The 21,203-nt window shown below is 41.0% G+C and overlaps 1 protein-coding gene across 6 annotated transcripts in view; it reads left to right on the top strand.

The window, feature by feature from the left end:
* Positions 1-239: 239 nt before the first annotated feature.
* The window catches only part of L3MBTL3 (L3MBTL histone methyl-lysine binding protein 3), a 114,473-nt gene continuing 93,509 nt past the window's right edge, over positions 240-21,203 (top strand). For 5 of the 6 annotated variants that reach the window (XM_082855705.1, XM_082855704.1, XM_082855703.1 and 2 more), the window contains exons 1-2: positions 1,270-1,504; positions 3,051-3,124. The gene's annotated coding sequence lies outside the window, so the exon portion shown is untranslated. Of the gene's footprint in view, positions 285-1,269; positions 1,505-3,050; positions 3,125-21,203 lie in introns of those variants that run through there. The other variant, XM_082855702.1, reaches the window with a different exon arrangement.

Below are 21,203 nucleotides of genomic sequence, written 5' to 3'. Positions count from 1 at the left end.
CGAGCTTGTCACTTTGGTCGCTTTCATGACACCGGGCGCGGGGTGGGGAGCGCGGCGGCGCCGGGCTCCGCCGGGGTGCGTGCCCGAGTGGGCGCCGCGGAGCCGCAGCCCGGGCGGCGAGCGCGGCGGCCGAGGCTGGGGGCGCCGGCGGGGGCGGCCGGGGCCGCGGATCGGTGCGGCGAGAGGCGCGAGCCCCGCGCGCCGCCCCTGCGGCCCCCTCCGCCCGTGTGGCCTTTGTGCCGGGCGCGCACCGGAGAGCGAGCGAGCGAGCGCGAGAAGTACAAGTACGGGAGACCGAGGCAGTGGGAAAAGAGGCCGGGCCACTTTCTACCCGCTCGGGCTGCGGAGAATGGACTGGTTGAATGTGCAGGCGCGTCTCCCCGGCGTGTGCTCTGTGTGTGTGTGTGTGTGTGTGTGTGTGTGTGTGTGTGTGCGCGCGCGGCGGAAAGGCCTCCCCGACTCCCACCGCGCACACGCACACTCACACGCACGCACACACTCACGGACCCGCGGCGGGCTCGGCGGCCGAGAGTTTGCGTTTTCTTCCTCGCCGCCTCCCCCTTCCCGACCGACTGTGTGAGAATTTCATATAGATCAGCTCCAATTTCCGCCATTTTGGGAAAGTTGCACAAAAATAAACCCTCCGGTTTATTTCTGCCCGAGGCAGGAAAGTGCTTCGGGAAGCGAGGCGGCGCGGGCCCGCGGCGGCCGTCCGCGCGGGGGAGGGCGCAGGGCGCGGGCTCGCGGGCCGGGCCGGGAGCCCGTGCCGTCGCTGCATTCGCCCCGCGCCGTGCCGCGCCGGCCCGGGTGCGGGCGCGGGCGTGTGTCTGGAGGCGGCGGCCGCGGCGGCGGTAGCGGCGGGCGGCTCTGGCCGCCGCGCCGGGGAGGCGGGCGGGGGTGGGGGGGGTGGAGGCGCGGGGCTGCTTTTCCTGCAACTTGTTTACGCTGTGCTTATACTGGGGAGGCAAAGAGGGGTCCGAGGCGGGGCCGCCGCCCGCCTCGCGCCGCGTGCGTGTGCCGTTCCGGGATAATGGGTTTTGCACACTAGCGTCCTGGGCCCGGCGGGCCGTCCTCGCGCCGCGGCGGCCCGGCGGGGGGAAGTAGAGGCCGGCGGGGGTGGGGATCGGGAAGCGCAGGAGCCGAGGCATCCGCCGCGCGCCCCGCGAGCTGGTGGGGCGGGTTGGGGGGGGGGAGGAGCGGGAGGAAAACTTGTGAGCCCTGGCAGCGGGGGAGGGGGGCGCAACTTCTGTGCTGGTGGTAAAACTTTAATTACCTTGAAAGAAAAAGGCCCTCCAGTCTCCCCCACCCTTTCTGGTCAAAGCCCGGCCCAAGCGCGACCGTGAGAGAAAGTTTAAAAGCGGGCACTTTCCTCCCCGCCTTCCCCGCGGAGGGGTGGGGGTATCTGTTTGTCCGTCTGCGCTCGGAGAGAGGTGGGGGTAACGAGCCGCCCTCCGGGGTCGCGAAGATCGTGGCTGTTACCCCACCCTTACACGGGGAGACGAAGGTAAACGTCGCTTCGGTTTCCCTCCTACCTCCCCCCTCCCCGCTTCCTTTTCCTCCCCCTCCCTGCCGATTTTTTGAGGGGACCCAAAAAACGGAGTCTCTTTCCTTATGCAACTTCCTCGGGCGCTGTGAGCACGGCCCTTCCCCCTCCCTGCATCCCTCGGCCCGCTCCTCTACCACCTCGGGTCTACCGCCAGAAAAATGCGTTAGAGATCGTTCAGAGTGCACCGAAACAAAAATAGATTTTTGATTGTTCTGAGTTTAAGTTCAGGGAAACTGAGATGAGAAATAAGAATGGGGCGGGGGGGGAGCGGCTGGAGCGAGTGCGTCGAATATTAATTTTGATTTTCCTAGAGGGTTGTTTGTAATAGCTTTATCGGTTTGGGGAGCCCGAGAGTCTCTGTACTGGCTAGCTCGGTCGCGTGGATTTTTGCGCAAGTTTTTAGAAAAACACTGACTCGAGTAGAGCATTTCTCCGGAAAGTTTCAAGTGCAGCAAAATAGCGAACGTACAAAACTGGCCAAGGGGAGACCTCTAGTGGTTAAACGCATCTTTTTAAGTTCGGAAGGCCGAGAGCAAACTTTGGCCTTTACTTTTAGCTACGTAGTCCGTTCAGACGTGGAAGTAATTAGACGACCCGAGTGAGCAGCCAGATGTTGTATGAGAGGATGCTGATCAGGAATAGAAAGTTTAGTACATTGGAGAGCAAATGAGATCTGAGGACCCAGACTCTACAACTTCCACTCTTCATTACTTCTATGGGAAAAAACACTTTGCTTTTATGCTGGGATTTGAGATTGGTCACTCTCTGGATTAGAAGCAATTTGTTTGTTTTTTATATTTATCGTTGGCTACACATTTGATCTACTTTTAATCAGGAGTCACAGCGGATAATTTCATTTGAACGTTAATAAAAATGCAAAGTGCAATTTGTGTTTAAAACTTCGAAAAAATGAGAAAGACCTTTGGTTGAAATGTGCCTTTTATGTAAGCTGATCATTTTATTCTCTAATAAATATAATTTAAGGCTGGTATTTAGTTGCTTAAACATACAGTTATATATAGTCATAAAATAAATGGCCCCTTTTAGTGCTAAGAGTGTAATTTTGTTTCACTGCAAAATACATTATTTCTGAACGCTTTGTATAGTTTGTGATTTAAACGCTTAAATATTTGATATACGGACAAAACTTGCTTACATAGAATCTATTCTTTTGCCAGTGTGTGTTCTGCGTAGTAACTTTAGTTTTAAGAAAAGCAATGAGAGAAATGGAAGTTGAACCAAATGACCCTTGTAACTTTCATCTGCTTGTCATACAATGGGAGAGACTTTAATGGGGGAATTTAGGGGAGGGCAATGATATAAATGATAAAATCTAGTTCATCTCATCCAGAACTAGTTTTTTTTTTAACATATCAAGTGGTAATGTATGAAATTATGCAATAAATCAGCGATTCAAAATTTATACATATTAGTTGCGGGTTTGAAGGCTTTTTTTAATGACAATATTTTGATTTTATTTGTCCTCCTTTTAAATCAATGCTAGACCTCCGGAAGAAGTCTTGAGGGTGGACGACAGTCTTAAAGACCATCAGACAGTTATTTCTTCACTGCAACTAGGTAAGAGTTGCATGTTGAAACAAATTCCTTGATATACTTGCAAATGTTAAAAGCTGCATTTGGGGATGAGGGAGGAGAGTGTGGAACAAGGTTGGCAGAAAAACATCATTTTGTGAGGGCCGCTTTGAACGCATGGAAGTCTTGACACTGAGTGGGCTTGAGGCTCTAATTAAAACATTAGGAAAAGTTAGGAGATTGTTCTGGATAACCTTTGGACTGGCTTTTTGCTAGATTCTTAATTCACGCTCCAATTGCACCTGTTTTCTGCTGAAAATAAATAGTTTTATTCTTTGGAGTTGAGAAAGTGGGAAAACTAGAACAAAGCAATTGTGAATTAATATAACTGTTGTATAAGTACACAGTGATATGGAAGGTTCTGGAACTTGGTAAAATTTTGTAGGTGAAATTCACAACAAGATCTTTGGGGATATTTAAGTAACTTATATTCTGTGACTCAAGTCCAACGGTGGTCTGACTTGTGCCAAATATCGAATCATAGGTTATAGTGAGTTTCCAGTGTGTTAGCATAAACTTGTCAACTTTTAAGCATATCACCACAGGGAAGACAGCTGTTGTCCAGTAAAGATCCCTTTGGTAATTTTGGAGGGTGCTGGTTTGTCTCCAATAATCCAGGGCCTACTTTCAGGACAAAGGTCATTCTCAGGCAAAGGGGGGCCCTCTCTGGGTAGAGCATCAAAGTACATTTGTGCTACTGTAGTGCTTTCTACTATGTATACCTTTTTTCTTTTGATCTTTCCCTTTCTTTTTCTGCCTTTCATTTTCCTTCTCTGTCTTGAGTATTAAAGGAGTTACTAATTCTTGTTTGGCAAAAACAAAAGAAAACAAAATAAATTAGCAGGACTAATAATCCCTATTGAGCCACCTTATAACCAGGGTAGATGTGGTCTCGATGTCATAACTGAATAAATACCAATATAAAAATGATTGTTAAAAGGGAATTTATTGTCATTTTCTGCTTGTGGATTATCTTGAGTAGTATAATTTAGCAAAATAAATAGATGTCCACATAGGTGATGCAGCAGAGACAAGGGGGCAAGAACAGCTCCAAGAAGATCACCCAGACAGAAGTAGAGTTCAGGCAGAGTGAAATGTGTTTCCTAGGGTGGTGAGTTTCATGTTTAGATGTGCTGAGTGGAAGACAGTGATTATTTTTTCTTCATTTGGGGAATCACCGTGAGTGTAGATAGAGTACTAGAATAGGAATCAGAAGACAATTTAGCCACTGAATGTACCACTTTGTGTAAGTCACTTTAACTCTTTCAGCCTAGATTTCCCCATCTGGAAAAGTGGAGCAACAATGCTTGCCTTGATTTCTTTGTTGAAGGGATCAAATAAAATAAGGTTTTGAGCGCTATGAAGAGCTATTCAGATGTTTGAAATGGTTGTCATATTACCATTTCACCTTAGCCACGTTTTCTGGAAAGGGCAGGAGGTAGGTTTTTAAGAGCCGAACAGAGTGATTTAATTCCTGGCTAAAATTATTAGATTAGTTTTTGGTGTATATATTATACGGACTTGTCACAGTACTTCTGGGGGATATTTCTTTTCTATAGGAAATTAGTAGTTTCTCTTTTACAACTTTGGCTCCTTGAGAGAAGGGACCATGTTTTTAACATGGTGTGGAATACGAATTGATATTTATTTATCCCAAACTAGTTATTTGCTAGGTAGGAGTAGATGAAATAAATACTTTTAAATATAAAATGATGCCAAACTGTGGAAATGGTAGGGTGATGAAAGTAGAAGGGTTGGTGTGAGGGGAATTCATGTGCTGTAATTAATAGTTTAGTTGTGTGAATCTGCTGGGAAATGAGGATGAGAAAATAGGTAACTGGAGTAGTAAGAATTTAAACTCTCGGGGCCAGAAAATGGGTACTGCAAATGACTGGATTTAGGGGAAGCTACCTGTAGGGCTTCCCCCCCCCCCATGTTTTCTAGACCTCTTTGCTGCTTTATTCTAATTCTAATCAACTGTTATCTAGATAGAAAAAAGAAAACCACAAGTACTATCTGTCATTGTTTTCAATTTGATGATACTGAACTTGACAAACTCTGAAAAGTTTTAGTTTATCTCACTTCTCTTGTAAATTATCCAATCAATATGCTAAGAACCCAAAAACCCAATAGTGAAGGAAAGAAAAAATATATGTCCTGTTTAATTCATCCCTGAGGAACTGAAGGTTGGTTCTTGAAAAATTCCACTGGTTTGTTTTGTTTGGTAGTTTATTTCTAAGAAATACATATATCAACAAAAGCTGTTTATAATAGGATGGGAAACTTACAAAAGAAGTTACTTTATGTGGTGTGGACAAGGGTACCTTTGGGGTCCCAAGGCTGGGTAACCTGAGTAATCTCTCTAGCGATGTTTCTACTAGTTAACTCATTTTTATTGAGCTCTTACAGTGCTGAACACTGAAAGACTAGGTCTTTGCCCTTGATGAGTTCCCTACACGCTTACCCCAGGAGTTTGATTTATGAAGTCGAATTGAAAAAAGCCTTTAAGAGAAGTCCTTTTGTAGGAGACAGGGTGGTTTGAAGGAAAGAATGAGGACTTTTGAGAGGAACTTGTATAAAGTTGGGTGATCCTGGATGTGGCTCCAGTTTCTTCCTCAGAAGTGGATGGACTTATAGTTAATGACTTGGGTAGTGATTAGAAGAATTACATGTGTATTATAATAAAACCTTTTTTTTATTATTTACTATTCTTTCTGTAAGTCAGTGTTTTATGTCAGTCCACAAATATTTATTGGTATCTATTTTGTGTAAGTCTCCATTGGGAAGTGCTTCACATAATGAATACTGAGAATAGGGTGAAGTGAATGAATTTGTTGAGGCTACAGAGAAAGCAACAGTCTTTGGCCTCAGTGTGTTCATAATCTAGTTGAGGAGATGATCTATACACATACAATGGTAATTACCAAAACAAAGCCATGGTTCAGTGCCAGTGAAAGGTAGATAGAGGTAAGTACTGTGGTGGTACTACTGGATGTGTTTCCTAAGGTACGGTCCTGGAAGGTAGGGTGTCTCTGCAAAACACTGTGAAGTGTTGATATAGTCAATGTAATTGTGTATCGAGTGCCTTCTGAATGTCAAGCATTAAGCTAGATATTTTATATTCATTCATTGATTCACTCATTCATTCATCTAACAAAAACTTACCGAGTGCCTTCTGTATGCCCAGGTATTGTTCTAGACACTGAATATTATCCCTAATACTCTCACTAACCTTGAGCATTTGGTATTATTAATTCTCTTTTAGAGCAGACTGGTGCTCAGAGATACTTAGTAACTTGTCTTAGTTCATATCATGTACTTTGAAAGGGGTGGGACCAGGGAAAATGACACTGGGTTTTGTTTTGTTATGTCTTTAACTTTCTAATATTCCAAATAGTAATTCTTAGAATATTTCTAAGAAAACACATTTCCAGATTAATGTATTTGCTCTTATACGTTGGTTCACTAAGATGAGCAATAGCAAACTGGTGTAAGAAAAAATTACGGGAAGAAAACACTATCTCTTCACTTTCCTCTTTTTTTTCCCTTTTTTTAAAAGTTGGGGAAAGGCTGAGTTATACTGAAAAGAACACCTTGGTCTAGTTCATGGCCTTGAAATGATCACTAACTGTTAATAAAACATTACTCAGATTAGTTTTGGGAATTACTAGGCTTATATATAAATAAGATTTCACTTGTTCTGTATAGGAAGAGACCTGATAAGGCAGTAGGGTGTGTTATCAAAAAGTGTAAATCAATCAATCAATCATCAATCAAAAGATTGGGACCTAAATTTACCATTTTGTGAACTCAAAACATGATGGAATTTATTGTGATTATAAAAGAAGAAAATTAAAATGAGGGATAGAGATAATGGTGGTGAGAAGCTGGGGGTAGGGAGGAATGTAGTGTTAGGATCAAAGTTTAATAAAGATAACAGGGAATATGACTAAGAATATACTCACCAAAATACGATAACTACTGACATTATACTCTTTAACCAGAAGAGTAGGCCCATTTACAAAATGAAGTGAAGAGCTTTTGATTCATTGGGCGGTTCTGGATTACAGTGGGAGTCACATAATATTTCTATCATCTGAGTCGTGGTCCCTCAAGCAGAGCTTTTGTCTGACTTAGAAGGATGCTACTGCAGGCATTGATTATAGGGTGATGGGCTGTTTCTCCTTTGTTTTTCTTTGTTTGTTTTTGTTTTGTTTTTTACATTTGTATTGGGGTATAGTTGATTTACAATGTTGTGTTAGTTTCAGGTGTACAGCCGGTTTCTCCTTTGTTGAAACACTGTCATCCAGTACATTTTTTTGAGTACCTGCTGTGTGCCAGGCCTTTTCAAGATTGGACTATAGCTTTATGTTATGTGAAATTTTATAGAATTAAACCAGTTCAGTTCCTAAAACACTTTTGGTAGGATGGTTCAGGCACCAAAATCAGTTGATTATTTTTCTCCCATCTGTTAACACTGCTTGAACCCTGAACTGTGAAGTGAAATCCCTGGTCTGGTTGTTAAATGGTCTTAGATAATTTCACCCCATTGGTTTGTGGTCTTATTTGTCAGATTGGAGGCCTAGCTGTTCAATCTATTGATAAGGAGTTTAGCTACAAATGGTTATCAGGGTAAGCCCTGTAGACATGACTTCCGTGACAGAAATAAAATCTGGTCAAATCTAATTTATCATATACAAAAGAGAAATCAAGTGTAAATCTTTTAATTCTAGCTCTATGTTCTATAAAAATATGAAGCAGAATAAGAAAACAGATACTGCTTTTAGCATTTAAAAAATTACGAAGTGAAATAAGAAAAAAGAACAAGATACTACTTTTAGTTTTCTTTTTTAATTTAAGTTCATGCATATTTTGCATAAGCAGGGAAATATCTGTGTGAGACAGGTTCTTGCTCTTTTTATTCCCCTGAATCCCTCTAATGGGTGTAAAATTTCTATTATTACGCTACTAGTGTAATATGTTGATGACGTGATAGCACTTTTCAGGATATTTTTGCCTCAAATTGAGATATAGTCTGTACACTGAAAATGAACTTCAAATAAAAGCATTTGAAGAGAGTGTATTAAATATGCTGTAAGACTGTTAATGTCAGTTTGTGATTTCATTTTCTATGTACATTTTTTCTTCTTGAAAGGCATTTTTAATTTTCTGTTCCTCCTTCAGAGGAAGTAAGTAGGTTAGGCCACAGACTCTCAAATAATTCATCCTTCTTACAGTAACAAACGGAAGGGCAGGAAGTTGAGATTTCGTAAAGGTTGCCTTCAGTGACTACCCCTTTGCATGTAATCTCCGTGGCAGAAAAGGTAGCAAATCAGAGAAACCATCAATACGTTATAACTAGGGTCATTTTCATTAAAACATGACCAGTAGATAACTACTGGTGGTGGTGGGGTGTTTCTGAAAAAGTATCAATAAGAAGGAACTGTCCTAATAACTGATTTCATATTTAAAGGAAGGCATCTACTATATAAGCATATATATGGACAGGAGACCCAGATTCTCAAGGATTTGTTCTTGATGCTACCGAGATTTCAATTCTCACATTGAAATGATCTAGAGTTTTACCTGCCTAAAAATCTATGAACTTGGGCCCTCAGGGCAAAATTTCACATCTCTCCTCAACAGATCTCAGTTCCAGTATGTGTGCGATTCAGAGTTCTTGCCAGTCAGGGTGAGTAGAATATCAAAGCTGGTATCTGTCATGCTTGATTTGAAAGGAAATTTTTTCTTTGTAGCAAAATGTGTTTGTTGAGAGATGCTTCAGGTGTGAGTTTAGATTTTTCTCTTATCCTTATTGAATAAGCCTGTTTAAGAGGTTTGAATTTAACTTCTTTTCATGTATTCTTCACTGACACTTAAATAAGGAAGGTTTCTTGGAGCAGGAATGTTATCCTTCTGCCAAAGAGGTAAATAAATACTTAGCAGCCTCGTTGTTAGTTAGAATTTTCACTGGAGAATAAGAGATAGATGGACAAATGAAGATCGTTTCCTGATTTCCTCTCTCCCCAGTGCCTGCCCACAACTAGTCTGTTATATTTTCCCCTTCTATTTTATTCATTCATCTGATAAATTTTTATTGATTCCTACTGTGGATAATCACATCGGATAGGGAAATGAAGAAACCCAGTTTTCTTTCCTCCAAAACCTCCTGTAAGTAAATGATCATGATATGATGTAATAAGTATTATAATTGGGGTATAGATTCTGCCTTTCCAGCCCCTCTTCTCCTGGCATCTTACGTACACATATTCCAGTATTTGTACAGAGAAAGACTCACTGTAGTCATTTGAGTCCCCTTTGGAGAGGATCCATAGCGTTCATCACTCTTTCCTCCTGGCCTCTTGCTGGGATCTCTTACGGTGCTTTCTGTTGGCCTCTGCACCAGCTTTCTTGAAAGCAGGTCCTGGAACCACAGTTGGTATGCAAGGAAGCTTTTATGCCTCCTCAGCAAAAATGTCACAGTAAGGTTGCCAGTGGCTTAGTCTTGGGTCGCTGTTCAGAGATTATGTCCTTCATACTTGGTTCCTTGTTAACATGTTCTTTGTAAGAGCTTGGGAAAACTAATACTTATTGACCTTTCATCAGCTTCCCAAATTCATTTTGAAATTTGATTTGTCCATGAAATCCCAGAATCCTACCACAGTTCTTAACTTCCACTTTTCTCCACCTTCACCCCTGGACTCTTAAGAAATCAAATAGGACTTTGTGATGCAAAGGTATTGGCTTTTGCAGAGTTATCAACTCCTCCACCCTGGGATACTTCAGACATCTGGTAAGCCCATGTTTGGAGGGAATGTGGACACAGGAGAGCAGCTTGTTTCTTTTCTTCAAAATAACCGTAACTGTTGTGGACTGAGTGTCCAAAAAGTACAAACCACTTTAACATGCATGATTAAAACATTTTTTAATCCATATGAAGTAGATATTTCTATTTCATTTTTTTAGATGAAGGAGCTGAGGCTCAAGAGAGGTTGGGTACCCTGCCCAAGATTATACAGCGAGTAAACTGTGAGGCCAGGATTCAACCCAGGCACTCTGGCTGCTGTGCTTTTCACCTTTACATTAGGCTGGCTTCTTTATTGACTAAAATACAATGTGTTGGGCAGTATGGTATAGTTTGAGGGGCACTGTCTTGGGAGGTAAAAGTCTGTTGATTGGTTGGGTGATCTTCTCTTATCTGTAAAATGAGGCTAAGAATTCTTGGCCATCTTAAAAGGTAGCTGTGAGGGTCAACTAGTCTAGTATTGGTAAGAGCCTTTAAAATGGCAGAGCATAGAAGAAAGCCTCCGGCTCCAATATGTTTGTGTCTCTGGAATGGGTTAGGTGACTACTCCTACATGGCCGTGTACTTGTGGGTATGTGAGTTCCCCCGTTATAGGCTGTGTACCTCTCTGGTGTCATGAAAGTACATGGGAGGCCATTAGAGAATAAATCAGAAAACCATAGATGGGAGGCAGAGGTTTTGCCTGTCTCAGGATCACTTTCTCCAGCCTGGACTCTAGGTCCTGAGGGCATTCCCCAGGGTTAGACACTACAGATCTCCACACATGCATGCAGATGGCGAGCTCAGCCAGGAGGTAGCACCTCTGTAGTCGACTCTAACCTGAAGATGGATAAATTCTACCCTGTAAAATACTGCCTGCTCTCCTGTTGTTTCTTGAATTTATTTTCTGTAACTCAGCATCTTCCGAAAAGGGGATTCCATGGACCTCGCTATACTGTGATAACAGAGCCACAAGGCTAAGTGACTGTGGGAAACTTGGGCTCAGACAGCGCTACACAGATTGCTGCGCTGGTGCTGACGTGCGCCATCCGTCTCCTAAAGACCCCGGGGGGGGGTTACACATCTCCCTCACCACAAAACTTTTATCACGGGACATGCAGAAATGGTCTAAACGTTTTGAGGGGCAGACTTTGAGAAATGTGGCCCTAGCCTTTCATCTCGTCCTGTTTACGTGCCTTAGCCTGGTGCACAGTGTGGTGCCAGCCCAGCATGGTGGCCGAGAGAGCCTGGCCTTCGGATCCAACTCCCTGCGCACACAGCAAATCCCTCTCCGTTACTTCAGAGGCATTGTTCTATGAAGAAAGCTAGTCATTTCTGGAGCCATGTAAATATAGGCATTATTATTATTAACAATGAAACATGTCCTTTTATGTAGTGATCTTGACATCTTCTGATGGAGCTTTGAATACAGGTGGCTTACTATAAGAGATGCCATTGAAATAAAATGAAGGGAAAGGGGGAAAAAAAGCCACTGACTAATCTTTTGAGGTCACAGAGCGACATTCATGAGCGCAAATAATTGTTAAGCCAGGTAATTAGAGCAGAAAGTTAAGATTTTATTGGCTTCTTACTATGGGATGGGCACTGTGCTGAGGTATTACCTGGCTTCTCTCATGTAATCCTCACCATTGCCCAATGAAGAAAAGTTATATTATTTGCCACATTTTACAGGTGGGGAAATTGGGGCTTCAAGGGATTAGTTGGTCTTACGTCACAGAATAGGTAATTGTTAATCTTTGGAAAGTGAATTGAAGGGAGGAAAGGAAGGCTGTGGTTTGTTTAGGAAAGGGAGAGGGATGGAAAGAGGAACTTGAGACAGTGTGGCAGGTTTTGAGGATGATACATGACGTGTTTGATTTGCGTCTGTCTATGAAAGGATGACCAGGGGCAGGGTGAGTGGGGATGCGGAGGCCCAAAACAGTTTTATACGCCACTTTAATAATGTGTTTAGCAGTGGGCAGAGGCCTTCTTGATGATATTACCGAAGACGACGCTTAGGACGTTTTTGAGAACGTCACAATGTGCCGACAGCGTTTGGTTAGTGATCGATGATTTCTACAAAGTACACCAAAAGCCAGCTTCAGTTGATGGTATTAATGTGGGCATCAAAGCAACAAGGCATTGAATCCCCACAGTGAAGGCTGACTTTTCTTATTGCCGTCTTACTCTTCTGCATAGCTCTCACTTTTGTTTCTTTCGTGGTCATGGTTTTAGGGTTAACATTCCTGACTTACACTTCACAAAAGATAACATTGCCCTCTTGAACCCCAAACTGATGAGTTTAGTCCGTTGACACCAGGCACTGAGATCTCAGCCCCGGCATCTCTCTGAATGACAGAATTTAAATCTGATTCTCAGATGCTGCTTCTGAGGTCATGTCTACCCCCATTATACAACTACTACCAGCTCTTGGCCTTGTCATCTCTTTAACTCATTTTTGAAAAATGCACCTATTAACTGTAAAGCTGTAAAATGGAATTCTAAAAAGGCAGCTTCACGTAAAATTATTAAAACTATTTAACTGGTCTTAGTGAACAGGAACTAGCCGTTCTTTTAAATACTGTAATATTTTGAAAACAATAGTTTGAGCAGGCATGGCCAGGCTACAGTTAGTACACTTTCTTTAGTAATCTTTAATTCTCACCTTATCTGCAGATCCAGACTTTTGGTTTATAGGCAAGGCCCACTCTCTCACTTTATGTTGGGACGTACTAGATTGGGTTGCTTATCTTTCAGGGGACTGTTCTCTCCATCACAGCCCCAGGAGGCCTCTTCACCTTGAACTCACTGTAGAAGTGCAGCCCTGGGGGAGTCTCTGCTCCCACTCTGAGCCACCATTTTATCCTCTCCTGGTAGTTGTGAGGGAAGGAATCATATGAAGGGAGGATTGTGAAGGACTCTGTTTATCTCCAGTCAAAATAAGATACAGTAGATTCTTGACATTTGTGAGGGATACAGCCCAAGACCATCGCCAAGCCTCAACCTGAAAAAAATCATTGTAGCGTGTAATTCCTCCCTTCAAATTACTAAAGTATAACTGAAAAATGTAAATGATCTCTCTAGACCTTAAATACTTATCTCACTTAATGAGCAAATTTTGTACTGTCGAGAGCACTTGTGGAAACAAATTCACACATCTTTTCTACTTATTTCCTTTTGGAGCATTTGGTAGTTTTGTTCACATAGTGTGTCTGAGTCATCATTGCATTTGACATTTCAGCCTTTGATTTATCCGAAACTTCTGTTTTGTGGCTGGGACCTATCACTTTCATAAACATTTCCGTATTCTCCTCGTTCTGTCATCAACACTAGAATCAACTAGCACTTGCTTTTGTTTCATTTCTTAACAAGAAACAAAGTTTTTATCACTTTATTTACAGTGGTCATAGCACTCAGACAAAGCACTGTGACTCAGAGCACACCTGGACCTTGGCCGGGACTCCCAGTTTATGGAGTGTTATTCAGAATCATGTCTCTGCAAAATGGCAAATTACTAAATGTCATGGGAACTTCAGCTGTCACTCAGGAATGGTAGAAACCATAAATAGTCTGTGAATGCCAAGGTTCTACTGTATGTTTTGGATACCTCAGTTGTGGAGAAGTGAACCCGACCCTTTCTCTCTTCACCCATCTGTGGAGCTGATACATTTGCATATATAGTTAAATACCTACTAGTTAAATTACCCAAGAGCTTTGGGGAAGTTGATTTTCCTAGCACCTTCTAGTCTATAGCTTCATTTGTTGGCATCAGTAACAAGCTAAGTATTTTTCGTAAGAAGACGTGCCTTTCAAAACATGGAGTACTTTAAATAAATGTGAAACAGGATTTTAAAACATTTTTTTTAATGTAACTTTTTTTCTTCGAAAAACCCCACACGTTTAAACATTCAACAGGTACTAAAGGGTACACTACACAGAGAGAAGGTTCCCTCCCTTGGTTGTCTTTCAGTCAGTCGTTTCTCCTTCCTGGATGCAGCCAGTGTTACCAGCTTCTGACAAATCCTGGCAAAGAGAGGCTATGCATATATAAGCAATACATGTATTTATATATACCCCATTTGTTTTACACGAATGGTAGCACACAGTTTTTATACCTTGCATAAAATTTTAGTATTAATAGTATCTTGGAGCTCTATCTATATCAGAATGTGAAGAGTTTCCTCATTGTTCTTTGGGGGTTCTTTTGGTTTTTGTTTTTTTATTTATGGCTGTGTTGGGTCTTTGTTGCTGTGCGCGGGCTTTCTCTAATGGTGGCGAGCGGGGGCTACTCTTTGTTGTAGTGCACAGGCTTCTCATTGCGGTGGCGTCTCTTGTTGCGGAGCACGGGCTCTAGGTGCACGGGCTTCAGTAGTTGTGGCACGCAGCCTCAGTAGTTGTGGCTTGCGGGCTCTAGAGCACAGGCTCAGTAGTTGTGGCGCATGGGCTTAGTTGCTCCGTGGCCTGTGGGATCTTCCCGAACCAGGGCTCGAACCCGTGTCCCCTACATTGGCAGGCAGATTCTTAACCACTGCGCCACCAGGGAGGTCCCCCTCATTGTTTTTTAACCATTGTATTTGGCTGTACCACAACTGTCCTTTACTGATGGACAGTCAGGTTGTTTCCAGTTTTCTAACATTACAAACAGTGCTGTAGTCCATGAATCACCTTTTACCTTTTTTTATACATGTAAGTATCTATAGGATAAATTTCTAGAGGTAGAAGGGCTGAATTGGAGGATATGTTCTTGAAAATTGATCTCCATGGAGGTTGGTTCAATCAATAGCACCACCATCGGTATGTGAGAGGGCTTGCATCTCCATATTCTTATAACATAGGATTTTAAAATGTAAGGAGTTAACTAATTTCATCACCGCCTAATGTTTCTAGATTACTAGTGGTACAGGGTAGGCTAGGGCTTCCAGAGATTTCTTTGCATGAGAGATGGAGGAAGTGCATCCATTCGATACGTGATTCCCAGGGAGAGCCACGTTGCACAGCTTTGGTTTAGAGACAAGGAGCGGTGCAGGAGAGAGAGAAGAGGTAATTCTGAGGACAGTGTTAAAATGTCATTTAGTCTGTCCTCCAACCCTTTTGCTGAATTCTTAGGGCAAGGAAATTGTAATAAAAATGAGTAAAAGCTAAGTGAACTGTTTCACAAAAGAGGGACTTTGGGAGTATAATACATTTGCATTGGAACCAGCAGTAATGGTCTTCACCTTCAGTAAAATTACCAGCTCCTTGATGAGGCCTCCGCAATGGGCATTGGTGGGAGCACATTGGGTGTCAGTACCCTTGATATTAGCCATTGTCAGCCATAACATAGGTGAGTGGGAATCAGAAGCTGCGTGGATGCAGTTGCTGGGTATCTGATCTCGAAAGCTGTCGCTTTTGACATCAGCAGTGGCTGGAGACCATTAGCATTTAGAAGAGGTTAGGAGAAAAGTGGTAGATCTTGGCTAATAACACAGAGAACCCATCATGGTACATATTTAAGATACTTCCTTAGGAAATCTCAGCAGCATTAACAAGAGATTTGGGGTATGATTTTCTGCAAATGAGAAATTCTGTTTGTGACTTTTATTGTGAGTGACCGTTACCTACCTGGTTTTCAGGCCCGTGGAATACAGGTTACACGTGGGATGATGGAACAGTACCAGGTGAAATTTAAAGAAAATATAAAGCATAGCATTTCTAAGTACTAAAAAAAAAAAAAAAATTGCTTAACTCTTAGAAGCACAATTTGTTGAAGTGAAAAGGCTTTGTATGTTTGTATACAAGTGCACACACTTAGAGAAGATGAAAAAGGAGGATGACTTAGGGTGTCATAAAACCAGCTTCTGTTCAAATAATATTGGTTGCCGGTTGTTCTACCTGATTAGGAGATGGTGGGAAAATGCCTAATCTATTGTAGCTGTTCAGACTTCATGCGATAGTGAAAGTAGCCAGTGGCTTCAAAATTGGATAAAGGAAAGGACAATGTAGTGAATATTTTTATGCTATAATATTTTATACAAAATGTCCACAAGCCTTAGAATGAAACAATGGATGGAAACAATTTTTATAAATTTTAGATATGTGCTTGCAGGCAGAGCATACTGTATAACATTACCAGTGTTTTGTATAGCAAAAGCATATTCTAATTATTTCCTAAAATATGTCATAAACATTTACTGCAGCTTTTGTACAGTGATAGCTTTTAGATTACCCCGATTTTCTATTCCTCCTCCTGGTCACAGTCAGCATTTTTGCTCTTGTAAATTTCATACCTTTATGGTTTTTAGGTAGGAAAAGACCAGAAATCTACTTGTGTTGAATATGTGTCTCAATGACATTTTGTTAATGAGCGTGTATTTGATGGCACTTAACTAAAAAGGATACGTGTTGTACTGATGTACATAAATCGAGAACTTGGGACCTAGTAAACTGCTTTCTGGACTTGCTGTGTTCCAAGGAGTAAAATGGGGAAAAGTAGGCTCAGCCAGATTCTCGGAGGGGGTAAGACTTTGAGACAGCACAAGACGGTGGTTGAGAAAAAGGCCCAGGGTTGGAATCAGACTGACCTGGGTTAAAATCCTGGGTATGCAACCAAGTGTGGTTTTGGGTGAGTTACTGAACTCTGCACTTTTTTCAGTGTCGACTAGAGGGATGATAGAACCCATCTTTCTGTGAGAAACAAATAAATGAAATAGTTTGTGTAAGTTTTCTGATGTTTTGAATGCTTTTCTGGAAGAAGATGCGATTGAATTAATAAATGAAAAAATTTTCTTATTAAAGGATCACTCAGGTTTTACCTGGTTTATCCACCAGGGGGAAAATTATTCTGTCACTCTACTATCTATCAGGAAAAGCTGCCACTCCTACCTTAGAAAGTCAGGTTTGTTGCTGATCTTTATGTATTTAGTGAGGTAGGAGTCATAGAGAACTTCAGTATGAGTCTTAATTTATTTCATATTTTTACTGTTTCTTAGATTAATTCTTCCTCAGGCCTTTACAACCTATTTCCTGTTTTGAGGATTAAGTCTTAATGATAAAGGAAGAAAGAATATTGAAGCATCTAGTAAACTCCAACAGACGATAGCTGTAATTCAAAGAAACACAGGGTTTTGTTTTGGTTTTTTCCTATTGACTATTTAAAATGTGGAATGTAGTGTAATAACCACCCTGGACCCTTCACTCGTCTTTATCTTCACAGTTTCCAACATGTTGCCGGTCTTATTTCACCATTTTACCCCTTAATTAATTTGTAGCAACTTCCGCACCTTATATCACTTCATTTCACAATTTCAGCTTGTATCTCTAAAATACAAGGAAGACCTCCTCTCTTTAAAGTATGTATCATCATCATCCCTCAAAAAAAAGCAATGGTATTTCTCTAATATCATCAAATAGTCAGTTGGTGTTCATATTTTTCCTCCTGTCGAATCATCTTTTTTTTTTTTTTAAGATTTTTTGATGTGGACCATTTTTAAAAAAATTTTCTTTATTTTTATTTTTGGCTGCGTTGGGTCTTCGTTGCTGCGCATGGGCTTTCTCTAGTTGCGGTGAGCGAGGGCTGCTCTTCGTTGAAGTGCGTGGGCTTCTCATTGCGGTGTCTTCTGTTGTTGCAGAGCACAGGCTCTAGACGTGCGGGCTTCAGTAGTTGTGGCTCGCGGGCTCTAGAGCACAGGCTCAGTAGTTGTGGCACATGGGCTTAGTCGCTCTGCGGCATGTGGGATCTTCCTGGACCAGGGCTCGAACCTGTGTCTCCTGCGTTGGCAGGCAGATTCTTAACCACTGCGCCACCAGGGAAGCCCGATGTGGACCATTTTTTAAAGTCTTTATTGAATATGTTACAGTATTGCTTCTGTTTTATGTTTTGGGTTTTTGGCCCCGAGGCATGTGGGATCTTAGCTCCCCAAGCAGGGATCAAACCCACACACCCTGCATTGGAAGGCGAAGCCTTAACCACTGGACTGCCAGGGAAGTCCCTAATAATCTTTTTTTTTTTTTTTAAATAATTTAAATCAGGGTTCAAGCAAGATCTATGAAATGCAGTATTGCGATTGGTTAATATGTCTCTTAATCTAAATTTCAAATTTCCTCTTTCATTTGTTTATTAGTTATTCCTTACAATTTTTTGTATGTGCCGAAAACAAGTTTTTAATCCTGTATAGCAGTGGCTTTCAGACTTTTGGTCTCAAGTCTCTTTTATGCTCTAAAAAATGAAAAACCCAAAGATCTATTGTTTGGTTATATGTATCAATATTTACTGCCTTAGAAATTAAAGTATATTGGTTATTTATTATGACTTATAACATAGTAAACTGATTACCTTAGTATGTATAAGCACAATTTTTATGAACTTTAATCACAGTTTCCAAAATTTAAAAGAAAAGGTGAGAGAAGTAAGACTTTTACATTTTTGAAAATCTCTTTAATGTCTGCTTAATAGAAGAGAGCTGGATTCTCATACCTGCTTCTCATTCAGTCAGTTGCAATATTTTGTTTTGGTTGACGCATATGAAGAAAATCTGCTTCACACTGGTATGGGGTTGGAAAATGGAGGATTATTTTAAGTTTTTCATTTAATGATGGACACTCTTCTTTAATATTACACCAAAACTTGACATGTGGTAGTTTCTTAAAGGTTAGTTGCAGTGTGCAATTTGAAATCCTATCAGTGAGCTTTCTGTACTCTGTCACATTAAAATCCATCAGTCTGTGTTGCACTTTGAATGGATCCTTTAGCCATGCATAATTTTGTAACTGTAAGCATTGGTCATTTGGAAAAATCACTTCACTGAGTTATGTAGATCTTCCAAATGTTGACGTATTTCATTATGAAATATTTTAAAAAATCATATTCATGAATATCACCACCCATCTCCTTAGAAAAGTCTACAGCTTTGGGGAAGCTGTCAGGCTCATGGTGGTGGATACAGGTTTTCCAAAATGCTGAAATTGTATCATTAGTAACGAATGCTGTCAGTGTGACAGAATATTTTCCAAATATCCAAACTTGAATAAACATCGTTTTTTAAGTAAAAGTGGGATTCCATAAAAAAAAAAGCAGCTTGTTCAGCTTGCATCTCAAACAGTTCACAAGTGCTTTCCCTTGAGACAGCCTTGGTATTTTGCCATGCCCGAGCACTTTGTGTGTACTTCTGTTTCATCACACAGAATATTAAAAAGATATATATTCAAATATCGACGTAATAAAATTTATTATTTTACTTCATCAAAGGTGGTTCTTAGTGAATCTGACATTTGTTTACTGTGAGTGCATGCTGCTGAAGAATGAAATGACTGCTACTGCAGCTGGGTACCACAGCTTCAGCAGTTTTATCCACTATTGCTTTGCACCATCAGTGTAAATATCAACATAGTGAAGAAGGCAAATAACCTGTTAATATTTTTATGAAAGTAATTTTGACTTCTTGGACCTTTTGGAAAGGTCTCAGGGTTCCCAGTACAATCCATGTTTTGCTTCTTATGTCTTTATGGTGTGATTTCACATGCTCCTTTGTCTCTGGTATTTCCTGTAAATAGACTTGATCACAACAGATTTGATTTAGTTTTTTTTCTGGCAAGAATACTTCATAGATGGTGTTGGGTTGGTAGATATTCTTAGAAGGCATTGATGATCGTTGCTAGAGTCATTATTTTAATGGTTGCAAATGGCTATGTTTCAGTTCTATCATTCCTTCTCTATTTATTAGCAAGAATTTTTTTCTGAAAGGAAACTTCTTCTCACCAATGATTTGGTTACCCTGAGATACACTTTTTATCGATCTCATGCAATATGGGCAGGATAAGACCTTGTTTATTTTTCCAAATAATAAGTTGGTTGGTTCCCTTGTATAATCAAAAGGTGATCAATGAGGTGTTCTTTGTTGGTTTGTTTGTTTTGAATATCGTTGTGAACTCATAATGATTTAAACTTATTTGATGTGTTTCAGTTCACTGCAGCTAATATCCTTACTTTGGCCAACAGAAGCCTCTTCAAGTTTGCTTCTGAGTCCCTTTGGTATGACCTCTGCTGTCTTTGATAGCTTCCTTGCTTTTTTTTTTTTTTTTTAGCGGTACGCGGGCCTCTCACTGTTGTGGCCTCTCCCGTTGCGGAGCACAGGCTCCGGACATGCAGGCTCAGTGGCCATGGCTCACGGGCCCAGCCGCTCCACAGCACGTGGGATCTTCCCGGACCGGGGCACGAACCCGTGTCCCCCACATTGGCAGGCAGACTCTCAACCACTGCGCCACCAGGGAAGCCCCTTCCTTGCTTTTTTATTTGACAAGATGTTCCAGGCTCACCTTGCACATTTCCTGCCACCTCTGGGAAGGCCTGGGAGAAATGGTATTTAGAGACCACAATCTGAATACTAGGCTGTTAATTACTATTGATTGGTGGTTGTTTCTAGAGTTTGTCAGTGGGCAAAGCTAGAAAATATGCATATTTTTTAAACATAAAATGCATCATGAAATTATACAGATACTTCCATTCAGATTTAGGACCCATTGATCTTCGATCACTTGTCAGTGACACCAACATAATTATTTATTTGTTTTATCCCATACCACACAGACAGCAGTTTCAGAATAACAATACTACTGCCAATGGATATATGATTACGAAAAAGTTTGTTTTGAAAATGAAAATGAAGAGCATTATCACAGTGTAGCTAGCCAAATTGGTTATCTTAACGTAGCCTAATTGTGTTTGCTGTACATTTTGAGACTGTTTTCCTGTTTCTCAGAACATCAACTTGGCAGATATTTCAACTGAGTTAAATAAATCAATTTCATGAAAGAATCAATCATACTGTATATTCATTGTATTGATAGAACAGACTTACCTGTCAAATTTAGTGTAGATGGCATTCAATAATGGACTGAATTTTCTTGTTCTTTTTTAAAGTCTAAATGGCCTCTTTTTCAACATTTTATACTGGATACTATCCTTTAGCCACATCTACTCTCTTTTGAATGTCTTGGGGTGGGGGGAACTCCTTAGAGGGTGAAGAATTCTATCCATATGTCATCATGATTTTTTGTTCTAAGTGAATATGCTATGAAACAGTGAATTCCTCTTCTAACAAAGCAAAAATTTACCACGGCACTTTTTGTTTAACCTAGAACTTTTATTAATATATTTTCTCCTGTAATTTACCATGGATTGCACTAGGAAAAATATGTTTGAAGCAATTATTTCTAAATCTCTGGGTATGGGATATTACGATCAAGAAAATTATGTAATTAAGGGAAATTGAAGCAATGACCACTAAAATAAAAACTGATTTGTAT

The sequence above is a fragment of the Leucopleurus acutus genome, assembly GCF_964270905.1.
Source record: "Leucopleurus acutus genome assembly, chromosome: 15".
Taxonomy (NCBI): domain Eukaryota; kingdom Metazoa; phylum Chordata; class Mammalia; order Artiodactyla; family Delphinidae; genus Leucopleurus; species Leucopleurus acutus.
Note: the sequence above shows the minus strand (reverse complement) of the source record. Positions and strands in the feature narration are given on the sequence as shown.